This window comes from Ceratotherium simum, chromosome 40 (assembly GCF_057802395.1).
Source record: "Ceratotherium simum simum isolate JZ-2026a chromosome 40, ASM5780239v1, whole genome shotgun sequence".
NCBI lineage: Eukaryota > Metazoa > Chordata > Mammalia > Perissodactyla > Rhinocerotidae > Ceratotherium > Ceratotherium simum.
Genome location: NC_141939.1, coordinates 11267386 through 11281764, shown reverse-complemented (window position 1 = coordinate 11281764; position 14379 = coordinate 11267386).

Below are 14379 nucleotides of genomic sequence, written 5' to 3'. Positions count from 1 at the left end.
TCTCCTGTGTGGGAGACATGTGTCTTTGTTTTCTACGGCTGCTGTGACAAATTACTACAAACTTAGTGGTTTACTTAAAAGAATGCACATTTGTTATCTTACAATTTCGATAGTCAGATGTCTGAAATGGGTCTCCTAGGGCTGGAAGCAAGGCATCAGAGGGCCATGTTCCTTCTGGAGGGCCTAGGGGAGAATACATTCCTTGCCTTTTCCAGCTTTTAGAGGCTGCCTGCATTCCTTGCCTCATGGCTGCCTCACTCTGACCTCTGTTTCTGTCATCTCATCTCCTTTTCTGACTCTGATCCTCCTGCCTCCCTCTTATAAAGACCCTTGTGATTACATTGGACCCACCTGGATAATCCAGGATAATCTCCTTATCTCAAGATCCTTAACTTAGTCACATCTGCGATGTCCCTTTTGCCATGTAAGGGAACATGTTCATAGGTTCCAGGGATTAGGATGTGGACATTTTTGGGGCCATTATTCCTACGACAGCATGTAAACCACTAAACCATCATATGCCTACTTATTTACATAGTCATACCCTTACCTTTTACTAAACAGTGGGCAAGCAGTTCTATAAACCATGCACAGACTACACAAACTAAAGCACAGTGTAATAAGCAATGTAAGATAAACCCCTGTGAAGCATTACTATGGAGAAAATGATGGAAGTAAAGGCTGTGGATTGTAGATGATGTCGAAACTTGGCCTTGGAGTATAATATGAGTTCATCAATTAGAGGACAGGGTGTGCAAAGTCATGGAGGCATGAAGGAGTTTGGTGTTTCTGAGAATGGCAAGTAGGTGGGTTTGATGGAAATGAGTGTGTGTGTGTGTGTGTGTGTGTGTCTGTGTTTAAGGGGCTAAGGGCCAGGACTGGGGGTCTTGGATGACAGGAGGCCTCATATTGAGCAAGGAGAGAACAGTACCTGGGCTAGATTCTCAGGGCAGACTGACATTTTGGGGACGGCCAGAGGAAGTGTGGGAGCAAAAGAAACCAGGAAAATAATGATGAGGTAGCAGTAGACCCTGGTCTCATGGAGCCAAGGAATAAGGTTCCAATCAGCACAGATACTTGCTACTGCACTTTTTCTTTTCTGAGATGGGAATAATGCTTTTTCTCTTCTACAATAATTTTTTTTTAATAAAATATGGGACTTTCAAAGAGATTTCAATGAAAAAAATTAGCTAAATTATTCTTTGATCCTAAAACTTGGTTTGAACCAACCAGTAACCATAGCACGAACCTGGTGCTACCCACGAAGTCCGACTTACTCCAAATACTTGCTTTACCTCTTTGAAAGGTGATTTTTCCAAGCTGCTCTCAAGTTTTAACCTTTTATCATAATTTTAATGGCTTTATCATTGTTAAAGAGGAGGTGATAAAATGTCAGAGATGAGAGAGACAGCGTCCATAAAGTCAAAGAAAAAAGAAACATTGAGGCAATTGTTTGGATGATTTAAGCAGAAGTTCCAATTTTTCTTATCTACCTGAAGCTTTTAGATGAATGGGAAACTTTAGATTGGGATTATTGATAAAATTGATCCAGGACTTCAGAATCTGTGGGTTAGGGCTTCCAGAAATGAAGTCTATGTTTCTCCAAATTGTTTCATCTATTTGACCAGCGAAGCACAGTGGTGAAAGATATAGATTTGCAAGTCAGCTTGCTTGGTCTCACATCCCTACTCAGCTTCGCTCACATGCCATGTGACTTTGGTCAAGTTGCTTGACTTCTCTGTGCCGCAGTTTCTCCATCTGCAAAGTGGGAATGATGATAGACTCTATCTTAGCCTGGATGTTTCCGGAGGTAGAGTGTGAACACAGGGATCAGTTTGAGATGCTTATATAAAGGGACCCCGAAAGCAGGAGTGAGGGATGGGGGAGCGAAACAGGGACAGGAGAAGGACCAATCCAAGGATGTGCTTGTTAGGATGCGCACTGCTATGGGTGGCAGATTGCTCCAATGTTGGGGACTTCGTCTGTCTAGTGAAGACACCACATGTGGCGTGGCATCTGTGATTGGCTAAGTTTGCAGGGGTTCCCAGGCACCTGCCAAGTCCCATCTGGTTTTTGCAGGATGCAGACAGGTGAATTGAGTGAGGATATGATGGGAAACACAGCTCTGACCCCCTTAATCTTGGATAGTGGCACTGATTTCTGCAGTTTCTCCTTGGATGCAAGAGGCTTCTGGTCTCCTTTCTTGTGGGTGTGTGTATGTGTTGTCAGGGATGGTTTCAGGGATGTCTACCTGCTCTTTCCACCACAGTGGTCCTCACTGCAGAGTAAATAACCAAGCTCTGTCAGCTGTCAAGGTTTTATATCCCAGTGACACTCCAGCGGTCCAGGGAAATGACTGCAGGCTGGGTTGTTGTCCTGTTGTCAGATGGACTTGGCCAGATCTCTCCATTGCCTGCCTCACTCTAACTGGCAGCCATAATGGCATTTCTGATGTGTCAACACAGACCCCATGTTCATCAGCCCTGAAAGGCTGGCTAATCCCTTTTGCAGGGCACAGTTACTCTCGCTGAAGGTCTCTATAGGGAAGCACTGGGGGAATTGTTATTGTATGTATTTGTAGGGATATTGTAGAGTCCTCCCTCAAGAGGACCAGGCTTCCCCTTCAATGAATGGCTCCTGGGTCTGAAAACTGGGGGTGGGGTGGGGTGCAACTTTCCATTGTAATGGCTGATATCAGCCTTCGGTTCACCAGTTATTACTATTATTTTTAATAGAGAAGTTGGCTAGCACCTGGTTGGTCATCCATCTATTTGCTCCTCAGAATGCCATGATCTATTAGCTACTGATACTGCCTGGAGGTGAAGGCATCCTGGTTGCCTTCTGGCCTTGCTTCCCATTGTGGTCATTAATGGTACTGCCTCTGATAGTGATGCCTCCCGCCGATGTTATTCTAGAATCTTGACACTCCTATTGATACTTGGGAGTCCAGTCCCAGTTTGTTTCTCTCACTGTTGGCTCTGGCTACAGAGGATGCAGGAGCCCTCCCCCAGGGTCTGGGGATGGGTTCTTCAGACTCTTCACTTAATAAATCCTTTATGATAGTCTCGCCTCCCTGAGCCTTCTGACTCTTCCTCACCTCTATGCCAAGATGGTTCTGCCATGCCCATTTCTTTTTCTGTAGGCCATTTCCTTGTGCTAACTTCAAGCAGCCATCAAAAGCAGATATGAGGACTCATGAGTGACCTCCCACATCAACAACCTCTCCCCAGTTCATCCTTATATTCTGTTTGCCCTGTCCCCTACACGTTCTGGTTTCTGCAGGTATGTATTCTCTGAGTTCTGCAATCCTTTCAGTGTGTGAGCTCTTTCCATGCACATGAGGGCCTTTATTTTCCCATGCAGCTCTTTGGAGACAACAAGGAGTGGGGGTGGGGAGCAGATCTTGAGGACGACAAGCGTCATTGTACGAGGAACATGCCCTAGAAGAGATCTTTGCAGATCTACGCGCAGGGGACGGCTGCTCTCCTCTGTCAGGGTGGAGGGCTTTGCTTCTGCCAGCACAAAGGGTTCAAGACTCTCAGGCTCAGTGGCCCAAACCCAACGCCCTTCCCTGACTTCAACAGAGGAGACCCGCCCTGGCTATGCCCTCGGTCTCCTCTGTATTCCTGCCATCCTTCATAAGCTCGGCACTCTGCCTTGGAGCTTTTAAACTTGACCTGCTGCTGTGGAAACAAGCTCTTGGTTTTGAGCCTGCCTTGAGGTGAGAGCTGACTTATCTGAGCCTGCTGTTTTTCTTCTTTTTTGAACTTCTTAGTATTCATTTTTTTAAAAAAAATTAATAGACCTGATTTTTTAGGGCAGTTTTAGGTTTAGAGAAAAACTGAGCAGAAAGTACAGAGAGTTTCCACGTACCCCTTTGCCCACCCTGCTACCTCTCATCTCTTGACATAGTTTCCTCGATTAGTAACAACTTGCATTAGTGCAGCACATTTGTTACAATTGATGAGCCAATATTGATTGGTTCAGTAATATTGATAATATCAATAATACTGATAACATTATTAACTAAAGTCTATAGTTTACATTAGGGTTCACTCTTTGTGCTATACATTCCATGGGTTTTGACAAATGCGTAATGACATATGTTGGTTTCTTTTTTTCGATATTTCCAAGGCAATGAACAAAACTCCCTCCACAATATTTACAGTGACCATTGCCCTGTGCTATTTAAATGCCATGGCTACTGCTAACGTATGCTTCCCCCTCCGCCTGTCCCGCATCCCAATCAATCACAAGCGAGAGTCCCAAGGACCGTGATCACACCACCTCACTTACCTGCAGTGGATGGCATCCTTATGGCTATCTGTTGGGCCAGTGATCCAGCTCCAACGTCTTATTCGAAGCATCTGCTTTCTAGGGTTGCCCTGTTTCCAACCATCCCGGCTTAGATCCCCTGAAAGCAGAGGCTAAAGACAAGGCTAATGTGTGCGCAGTTTACGGGACAGGGGTGAGGATGTGGGGGGAGAGAGGCCTGGAAAGAGGGGTAGCCCGCACCAGGGGGACTTACTGAGGTGGCCATTGTGCATGGCTGGCTGCACAGTCCTTGGGACTTTATGAGATGAGTCTTAACTGTCTGCCTTTGATCCCAGGGTGGTCAGTATCCTTGTGCTTCTCAGTTGCACGTGTGGGAGCAGTGAGCAGGTTCTGTGGGCCCACCTTCTGCATCAGAGGAGTCTGGGGCGGGAGGTAAGAGGTTTGGGGAGCAGTTGTGAAGTGAAGCCCTGTCACGTTGCACCTGAGCAGAAATGCCTGCAGTCCACATGGAACTGATCACTGCAGCAGGGTTGGACGGGCGTCGGGGGGAGAGGATTTGAGGTAGTAAGGTACACAGGGATGGGGTGCAGTCGAAATGAACGTAGGTAAAGCACTCAGCACGTTGCTGGTGTATGGTGACCTCTAAGGAAAAGTTACTTGTGATGGTGATGGTGGAGGAGGATGATGGTGATGATGCTAATGATATTATTATTATTATATGGAGCAAAAGGAACCGGATTAAGTACAGATTAAGTGTGCCGGTCTCTCTCCTGGGAGACTGTCATGGTACTACAGAAGGGTCCTTGATGTTGTACCGTTATGTCAGCCAGTTTTGGGCAGCCTCTGGTCTGAATCTTGTCCTCTGTGGTTCAGATTTATAAAATACACGGCTTTGAATGCCTTGAGTCAGGAACTACACTATCCTATCTGGCTATAGCTCCCACCATGCTCTCTAGCTCTACTGCTACTGCATGGGTTCAGGCTAAAAACTTAGTCAGTCTTGACATTTGATGTGTCCGCAGAAGTTGCTGGTAGTGTAGGAGAGTTCAAAGCTTCTATTGTCTAGAGGTTGGCACAGCGTTATTCTAACTGAGTACGGCCAGGGTGAATTGGGAATGGTCAAAACAGTGCTCTTCCCTCAGCCTGTATTTAGGCCAGAGTCTTGTGGAGATGAATCTGAAGAGAGGAGAGAATAGTAGGGGGGCTATTGGACACCTCCAAGGGGCACTTGTCACATTTGAGAATGCTGTCCTTGAACTGTGCTCTAGGGGGCGCCATACATGCTGGACTCCAGGTGAATGGTGTCCTTGGAGGTGTGCAATGGCCACCCTGGTCCAGTCATCAATGGCTCTGTGCCTCGGCCAGGTCACAGAGGAGAGCTGAGCTCTCCCAGCGCCCGTGGCCTTGCTCACAAGACTCAGCAGCACGCCCCTGTCATCTGTTTTCGTTCTTTCAAGCTCTTCGCTTTGATGGGCAAGCAGCTTCTTCCCACCCCAATTATAGTCAGTAATTTGTTCCTTTCGGGTGTGTAAATTCTGGTACACTCTGCCACAGCACAGCTTGCTTTCATCAAATAAAGACCAAATTTGGAAAACTGCATTGTCGCAGATAAAGAGCAAAATTTCCATCGAGTCTTTTTATCTTGGCTTAATGACATGTAAAAGATAACTTATTGGTTAAAGAAATAGTTTTAAGGATATTTCCAAATATTTCAAATATTTTCTAATTGTTTCTAATTGTCAAATAATTTCTATTGGTAACTTATTCTAGTTGATAGCTTTTTTGTTAAGTTTATGGAGAAATAAAAACATACTATGGTTAACCACCATAGAAATTATGACTAAGTTGAATACAAATTATGAGAGTTTAAAGATTAAATACAAATTATAGAGACTTGAGGTGTATGTGCTCACATATGGTTTTAAATATAAGACAACTTGATTCTAGATCATATTAAGTCTTGATCCGTTCCACAGAAATCCTCTTTGCAATAAGTGAGTATTACAACAGTTGCCAGGATAATAGATATCATAGATATCTACTGCCTATTTGACCAAAATATTGTTTTTTCTGTTAAAGAAAAGAAAGAAATACATTTGTCAGCCATAATGAGTTTTAAAGAGGTTCTGTAAATGTGGGTGTGCCTCAAATTAAGAAAGCCAGACATTTAAATAGCTGACCTTACAGAGCACATAAATTAGAGGGTAATTACTTAAATGTTCTTCGGTTTGTGAAAGGATTTACAACAGGGTTCCTCTAAATAGCTAACTCTCTAGTGAATTTAAATTACTAGTGTGTGTTTTAAAATTAATTCCTTTTTTTTTTTTTTTAGAGAAACACACCTGTTGCATAAAACAAGGTGTGTTAGAATTAGGAAAAGCTGAAGGAGGGGGCTGGCCTGGTGGTGTAGTGGTTAAGTTCCTGTACTCCACTTTGGTGGCCTGGGATTCGTAGGTTAAGATCCTGGGTGCCGACCGATGCACCACTTATCAAGCCATGCTGTGGCAGTCATCCCACATATAAAGTAGAGGAAGATGGACATGAATGTTAGCCCAGGGCCAATCTTCCTCAGCAAAAAGAGGAGGATTGGCAACAGATGTTAGCTCGGGGCTAATCTTCCTCACTAACAAAAAAGAAAAGCTGAAGGGTTTTTCCCTTTGTTAAGCATATTTTGAGACTGCTTTATGACTCATATGTACCAAGCCCTCTTTTGGGAGGGGGAGTTTTTCAGCAACAAACCGTACAGGCGATGCTGAGCTCACTTCGGCTCTGGCTCTTTACAATTGGGGGTCGGGGGGGCAGGAGTAGTGGTGCAGGGCCCCCAGGTGCATCCTGGTGGTAGGAGCTTCCTTGGCTTTCCACTGGGGACTGGGGAATGTTTTATGGAGCCCAGCGCCACCCTGGGCTGAGCCTTCCTGTCTTGGGGTGGGAGTGCGAGTGAGGTGGGCATGATCCCAGATGGTGAAGACTCGGAGGAGGCGAAACCATTGACCTCGATTGGAATCCAGCTCTGTGACCCTGAGTAAATGTGTAACCTCCGAGCCTCAGTTTCACCGCCCTTGAAAAGGACACGGAAATTCAGCTAATGATGAGAAACGCTTCTGTTTAAGACAGCTGTTCTCAATATCTACACTTGTAGTAGATCTAAGTTCCGTTTAAAGACCGAATCTCATGAAGGTTATTCCTCAGGAAGTTGATCTTTGAAATCATAGACAATGTGATACCTTGCAGCTGCCTTATCTTTCTGCCTGGGCTGCATGTATCTCCCTGACTTGAGTCTCCATGAGATTGCTGATTTGGCCATAGTGTGTACATTCAACTGGACCAGTTCTGTCCTTTTGGGAAGAAAGAATAATTGCAGGATTGAGGCCCAAGGTCATTGTTCCAAAGCTTTGGTCTCCTGCTAACGACCAATCCAAGGTAAAGCGTTCAGCATTCTTTTATTCAAGAAATGTTTCTGTATCTCCTACTTTATGTTAATGACTGTTGTCACCTCTGGGTCTGTAGCAGTCAATGCAACACAAAATACCTGTCCTAGTTGGGGGAGATAGGCAGTGGTAATAAAGCAAACAGATATAGAATTGTTCTTGACAAAATTGGAAAAATAAGGAGAATGTGTGTTTTTCATACAGTCATATGAATTTAAGCTAAAACCTTGCCTATATACCAATATTATGTTTCTCTTAGTATTTTAGAGTTAAAATTTCATTTACATTTATGAAACAACTGTGATGTAAAATAATGATAAAATAGTTAGCAAAGTGAAAAGTTGATGAACTAGCCAGGTTCCAAGATTGCCCCCAATGATCCCCATCTTGGGGTGTGCACATGCTTGTGGAGGACCGGTATCAGGGTTGGTCTGCATGAACAATAAAACACAGCAGAAATGATGACAGTCAATTCTGAGATTAGTTTCTAACAGACATTGCAGTTTCCATCGTGGTCGCTTTCTCTTCCTTGGATCACTGGATCTGGAGGAATGAGCTGCCATGTGTGAGCAGTCCTATAGAGGAGGCCAGGTGGCGAGAACTGAGGCCTCTGCAAACAGCCAAGGAAGAAAATAGGGCCCACTGCCGACGGCCACACGAGTGAGCGTGGAAGCAGGTCCTTCCGCCCTGGTCGAGCCTTCAGATGATTGCAGCTCCTGCTGATGTAGCGACTGCAGCCTCCTGAGAGATCCTGAGCCAGAGCCACCCAGCTGACCCACTCCTGGACCCCTGACCCTTAGAAACTGTGAGATAACAAATGTTTGTGTTTTAAGCACTAAGTGTTGGGGCAGTTTGTTAGGCAGCAATAACTATTTGATATAGTTGGAACCCTACTGCTGAATTATTTTCAAATAATGAAAACTCAGAAGAGTAGCAACTGCTATTCTGTATGAAAATAGATTCTCTTTGCAAAGGAACATGGCAAAATTATACTTCTAAGTATGGTACTATTGGTCATTCTGCGTTTACAAGAGGAGCTAGCACTTGTTAAGGTTAGTACAGTTTCAACACATCACACATAATTATACACCAACTGGAACTTCAGTGTAGCTGCATCTCTTGGCTGAACTATCATCCTATCTTCCTTTCCTTTATCCAAATCCTATCCCTTCTTTTGGATCACAAATCATGCTTGTAATAGCAGTTACTAGGTGGACAAGAATATAATTTTTTAAATCTAGTTTTCCCAGAGAATCTGAGAAGTAGGAGGAAGATTATTTTATACCTGTTGTGCAGTGTAATTATTACTGATATCCCCTCTTCTTAGAAGTGTCCAGTTTTGGGTAAGTCATAAGGTCACCCTAGCTAAAAGCAAAAAGCTTATCAATTTATCTTGGAATGTCTCATTCTGCAGATTTTTAGGGAGGGGACTAGGCCTCACTTTCAAGGGTGAATGAAAGGATGACTAAACGTGCCAGTATCTCCTCCAAGCAATAATATTGTCCCTCCTGATGCCCATGTGGAGAGAGACAAGGCCCCCTCAGTCCACAGAGTCCCTAAGCAAATGTCAGCATTCGTTTTCAAAGTGGTGGCCAGGTGCCCAGCACTGCCATAGCAGTGTCAACCACGGTGATGGTAACTAAGGAGTTCCTTTGCTTCCTAAAGCGCCCGGGGAAGATGCAGTTAGAGTGATTCTTGCCTTGCAACATAGAGGGCTGAAGGGAGGTGCCTCTGAAGGCTGAAGCAGAGCTACTGTGCTGCTGGCTTCCCCAGTGAGCCCCGAGGGCACAGGCCCCACTCTGGAAACCAGTCAGCCACCTCATTAGCAAGTGTGTTTCCTGCAAAGTTTGCCCTCAAATACTCTGGCCAGTAAGAAGGGTCTCATCATGTGGGCAGACCTGGACCATGCTGGAAATGAGAGTGGATATGATTTCAACTCTAACTGCCAAGAAGGATTCCTCCTGCACTCGGATTTTATGGCGTGGAAAGTTAGGCTGCGTGGCGTTTGGAGCCGGACCAATCTGGATTTCAGTTCTAACTTTAGCACTTATTGGTTATTGACATTGGCCAACTGCTTTTTATCACTGAGCCTCAGTTTCTGCCTCTTGTAAAAATGCCAACTTCCAAGTGTTGTTCTGAGGGTTAATGAGGACAAGTGTGAAACACAGAAGACAGGGACAGGCATAGTTACAGCACACTGGCTGTTTCTGTAAAATGAACCTGGATGATAAATGTTTCGAAGATCCTTTTCAACATTGTTTCCCCTGTTCCCTGCATCGTTCAGGGTCCTCTCTGAGGTTACTGCCCGCCTTCTACCTGGGACATCTCTCGTCTTCTCTTTGCCCATCGACATCTTATCTATCCTCCAGGCCCCTTCCCTCCAACCCTTGTGGATCTCTCATTCTCCCTCCCCATCTCTCCATCTCTGTTTCTGTGTCTCGTCTAGATTGAGCTCCCATAGCCTAGACTTAATAATTGTATACAGTGTTTGAATCTGTCTCCCTCCTTTCTACTCTGCCAGAGTGGCTTTGAGCCCAGAGATCATGTCTTAGACGCAGGAGGGCTCAGGCTACGTGAAAAATAAATACTGACTGGTGCCCCTTTAAAACAATGGAGCTATGAATGTAGAGGAAATACTTTTATTAACTGCAGCACCCAAATTCACATGGGAGCACATGGAGAGTTGTACCAGAGACTTCTCTGATACAACCCAACAGTTGAGTGATGATTTTTTAAAATCCAGATACACAGTCAATGACATTGTTCTTTTTTCATCTCATAAAAGTTTGGTTGTGAATCAACTACTAAGGAAATCTGGCCCCCAAAGTTTTTAATACCTGAACATGGTTATGGGGTAAAGAAAGGCTTATTTATAGCAGGCCCCTACTCCATCAAATGCACAGGTGGGCTTCATGTTTCTCTGCTCAGCATCAGCCATGGCAGGAAATGGAGAATGTGTGTCATGGAATACAACAGTGGAGATGTCAATCAACTGAAAAGAACTTGCTCTGGCCAAAGGTACAACAACTTGGGGCAGGTTGCAAATTGCACCAGCATTTGCTCTGCACCAAGGAAGCCAACTTTTGAAGTTAGATGAGATGGGGGTTGGGGGAGGTGGAAACATGTTAATAATGTCCTGAGCTGTAGAAGAAAGAATGAAGATCAGGAAAATATTTTAAACTTATGTGACGACACCCCTGGATCTGAAATCTAGCAGCAGGGAGATAATTTAAGACACTCACCATACATTACAGTTGAACTGTGACCACCTACTGATGTCACTGGCAGCTTCCTCATAACCTGTCTAAGGGGCAGAAAGGGCAAGAGCCAGGAGAGAGCACCGGTGCAGCTGGGACCAACTTTTGAAATTTAACCATTAAGTTTGGTCCCTCCTACTCTACCAAAAACTTCTTTAGAGCAGTCTGTGTCTTTTTCATCTTGGTCTTCTCAGCATTGTGACACTCAACATCGGGCACTCGATAAATGGTTGTGAACTAAGTAATGACCAAAATGTGCAGTATGACTTTAGTTCCTATAATTTAAGTTGTAAAAAATACATATTTTACTTTTTAATTGGAAATCTGGCAAATTATATACAAAGCATTTTAGAGTCTTGCCTGCTATTCCTTATTTATTCCCCTCTTCTCCCAGTGCAAGACAAAAGAATAACCATTTATGGAAAGTTAAATACTAAGCGATGTCTTCATGGGTTCTGTTTTCTTTGAGAAAAACACACAGTATTCACTCTAAATTCTATGAGAGTTTTCTTCTCTGTTGAAACGTGGACTATCATTCTGGGATGATTTTGATTACTAAATAGATTGCTCTTGTTCATTTATCAATCATCGTTTGTTAGAGATTGAGGTTAACTTCAATTTTTCTGAATTAGAAAAAGATACATTTCTGCATATGCATTTTTGTGCACTTGTCCATTTATTTTCTTCAGATAATTCACTAGAAGAGAGTCCTGTGTTAAAGAGCACACATTTTTAAGGGGTTTTTTACACGTTACCAAAATGTACGTCCACCACTTGATCAGGTATTGATTAGTTGCAAACAACCAAAACCAATCTAGCTAGTTTAAACAGAAAGGAATTTATTACCAGTTATTTGATGCTTGCAATTATTGGAAAGCTGAAGGATCTGTCCTCAGATTGAGCCTGTAGAGAAATAACTAGGCCCCAGAATTTCATTACCTGTGCCGTGATTAAGAAACAGCCAGTGCTGTGGCAGGAAGTTGCTGAATCAAGAGGCTGCTGGTAGTAAGTCCTAACTGCCTCCACTAAAATCTGGCCAAAAGGATGCCTCATCAGGACCACCAAGGATGGTCAACAGGTACCCCGGGAGTTGTGGAGATGCAGCGGTTTCAAGTTACACATCATCGTACCATGCTCCGTTCTCCTCTGGAAGCATTCCCCGCTGGGTGCCAAGGTCTCTGAAAAACTAAAGCCAAAAGCTGCCGGCACAGGAAGCAGATAGATCCTGTGGGTGCATTATTAAGTGGAAAAGTGAGAAATGCCAACCTTACTTCCTTCCCTCCAATATGCTGGACCAACATTTTCCAGCCAGAAAGAAATAGTGCCATGTATTGATTGCTGGTACGGAGCATATACTGCAACTGTAGGGCAGTACCTTAACTTTATAAGGTTGTTATTTCTCAGTTGGCGCCACAACTGAGACTTCAGTGGGCCATTCTGGTATTCTTTAAGACCTGCTGCTTCTGGGGATGTAGGACATGGTAAACTTGGTGAATCCTTTGAGTGGCATCTCATTGTCTCACCTGCTTTGCTATCAAATCAGTTCCTTAATCAGAAGCAATGTGTCGGATAATACATTTGTGAATGTTGCATTCAATAAGTCCTGGGGGATTGTTGGCAGAAGGAAGGTGAGCAGCAAACAAAATGTCCATATGCATGTGTCTCCATGCTAGAGAAGACATTGAAGCTTCTGCCCTTTTGGAAGGAGTCCAATTATAAGTAATTTGCTACCTGGTGGCTGGCTGGACTTTGAGGTATGAGGCCAGCTAGACCAGTCTTGGAGACGAGAAATCCATGTATCACCTCCATTTGAGCCAACCTGGCTCCTTAATTCATGAGCCTACTAAGAAAGCCTTGGGGTAGATGGGGAAAGAGGTTGACAGACATCTAAAGATCCTCATCTCGTTCTTCCGATTATTGAGAATTTCTTTCACCAGGGGACCTTTTGGTGAGCATTCACATCTCATTCTGAGGCCATTCTAGTATATGTATTCATATCCCTATTCTGCAAGCCTCCTTGTCACTAATCCTTGGTCCTTGGTTTTTCCAAACTTTTTATCATATGGCTAAACCATTAACCATTCCTGTGAATTAGTGTAGATTTGTACCTCTGTTTATCTCTCATTCTAGACAAAGTAAAAGACAAACAAACAACCCAAATATGCTGCTTGAAGTTCTGCCAAATAGGAGGATTTCCTTTTTCCATTGTCCTTCAGGCAGCACTGTTGTAATGGTGAAAAGTCCACTCCTGATTGTTGTCAGCATTATCACTCAGAACAGTCTATAAACCAGGCTCCATTTTTTTTCTTTTTAAGCCAACTGTTCATAGAGAACTTCCCATGTGGCTTGAACCTGACATGCTTGAGTGCTGGGCACATCCACCTTTATGGCTTGGTGACTCAGATCACGTCCAGTTTTGGTTGGTCAACTCAGGATACATGGTTACTTGTTGTCCTATAGTCAGGCACTCAGTCTACCAGGATCCAGAAGTCACCCAAGAGCTGTTTCTCAAAAGGAGAATAATTATGTTCTTGGGATCATAACTTTGCTTCAAAGCCCTATGAGCTTGGACTATTATTTTCCTATTAGTGTTTGCCATAGGCTCTGTGTAGCATCCAACCCTGCCTCAGACACTTTGAGCACAACTAAATCTTCTGCATCTCAAGGTCCAAATGTTTGCAGCTACTTGGATCATCTGGAGAGCCTTCTCTTGATCTGGGCCTCCCGAAAGGTGGTGCCCTTATCATTTATTTAGCAAATGATAGAAACAGCACAAATGAATGTAGTATATATTGCCTCCAAAGTTCAAAGAGGCCACTTTCTTAGTTGTAGAGAGTTCATGATGCAGCATATTTTCTTGCACTTTGAAGAGGCTTTCTTAATATGTTCCAGACAACTGGAACTGCTGAACTTTTGATATAGGAACAAGTCTTTGAACTTTTACCTCCTACTCTGGTGCTTCTGTGTCTCACCAAGAGATCTAGGGTAACTGTTATCAACATTCTACCTTATGCAATGTGAAATGATCAAAGTCTCTGGGGAATAAATTACGACACAGTGAGAGAACTGACATAACCCTGAGATTAGAGGATGTGGTGTTCTTCCAGGTGAAAGCAAATTCCTTCTAGTGAATTTTGGTTATTGGGAAAGAAAAAATTTTGTCATATTGATAGATGTATACCAGGTACCAGGGTCTATTGATATGCTTCAATAATGAGATTATTTTAAGAATAGAAGGAACATTTAATATCATGATCTCATTAAATTTTCAAAAATCCAATATTTTTCAAGAGCTATTTTTCTTTTTCCTAGACTAAATGGCTGAGTTCAATGGAGTTGGGACAGGAATCAGTCTTCCTGAATCTTTCAGGTCTTTGATGGTGGTCTTTATCTCCATGATTGCACCTGTGATGTCTGGT